The sequence below is a fragment of the Nematolebias whitei genome, chromosome 12 (genome assembly GCF_014905685.2).
Source record: "Nematolebias whitei isolate Nwh7 chromosome 12, NemWhi1, whole genome shotgun sequence".
Lineage (NCBI taxonomy): Eukaryota > Metazoa > Chordata > Actinopteri > Cyprinodontiformes > Rivulidae > Nematolebias > Nematolebias whitei.
Window position 1 is genome coordinate 26,173,022 of NC_056509.1, and position 1,719 is coordinate 26,174,740.

Here is a 1,719-nt window from a genome sequence, read left to right on the forward strand (position 1 = left end):
ATCTGATTGGACGATAGAAAAATGGGCGTGTCTGGACGGCCACATCTGATTGGACGATAGAAAAAAAAAAGGCTGAACGATAGAAAAAAAAAGGCTGAACGATAAAATGCCGTAACCACAGACACATGATGTCTAAAAACAAGGCGTTATTGGCAGATTGTGTTAACCACAGGCATATTATGTCTATGGTGTTAACCGGTTCGACATTAGCGGCGTCTCGGTTCGACATCGCTCCAGTATACTGCCGCGGCGTCTCCATAACTTCTTTTTTCGACTCTCTTAACACAGAACTTCCGGTTACATTTCAAAATAAGAGCAACATAACTGGGTAGTGGGGAGAGCTAAATGTTAGGTTTTTTTTTAATACCTAGCCATAACATTAAAAAAACAAATTCCATTTTGGTTGTTGAAAAATGTGAACAAAGTTACAATCGATTCATAAAGAAAGAAAAATATTAACGATACTTAAACTGGCCTTGGGACAAAGGATGTTTCCTTTAACTTCACATTTTCTTGTTCAACCTGCAGTCACTGCAGATGAGTGATTGTCAGTTTCTGTCAGATTTCTGCACCTGGAGCAGGTATTCTGTTTACTGGTTAACTTCCTCAGCTGTCTCACATTTTAAAGGTCAACCCTACTCCATGTTTCAGTAGAAAACCAGCACATTTAGGAGTCAGTACATAACCAGACTTTTGGCCCTCACACCTGTACCCAGGTGCTCATGCTGCATGATGAGATCAGATTTATCCATATTTTAGAAATTACATTTAGCTTAGTCGACAAAACAATACAAATGAAGACCGTCTTAAAAACCCTCTTGGTTTTGCAGTAAGCAGCCTGATTTCAAACTGACATCTTGGCCAAAGGTAAAATAAAAATCTTTGAGTTCTCAGAAAAGTTGTTTCAGGACCTCCAATAAACTTATGTACACATCAAAGCACACAAGACAGATTCAGGAATTCTCTTTGTTTTCCAGATTTCACATTTGTTATTACCTTAAAACATACTCAGACAACATTTGATGCATCATTGAATTTTTTTTATTGTGTTTATTGGGACATCCATTTTTAGAAGTCATCGTAGCATCTGTTGGAAACACAGAACATAGTACAGTTAGGGTGTTGCTACTTGTTACTTAATCCTGGATTGGATTTTAAAGTTAATTTTGATATTTTTTTCACAAGAAAAAAAAAAGTTGATTTCCTAAAGTTTAACTATAAATGAAGGAATTTGTGCATTCAGGTAATTGAAAATTAAGTAATTTCTCTAACATCCAACCCATTTTAGCCACTGAGCCATACCAAACACCCATAATCTATTCTTGAATGAATTATTGACTATCATTGACAAATTACAGACTTTTTATTGAATAAGTTATTACTCATTATTGAGTAATGAAAGTCAACATCAGATGTTGGTCAACATTGTTGGGCAACATCTTGGGGTCTTCTAGAGTCAGTCTGAAGTGAGAGTGGTCCCTGACATGGCAGAAAGACATAGATATAATTAACAGCTTTTATTTATTTATTTTTCAGCTAATAACAACTTTTATTTATTTATTTTTTTCATATTTTTCAGTTATACACAGCTTTTAAATATTTATTTTTCAAGTATTAAGAACTTTTATTTTCAGCTTTTATTTTGAAAAGGAGCCGAGAGGAGGCTCACTTTACTTCAGTGCGTTACGACAACAACGAGAGAACGGTCGAAACTATCGT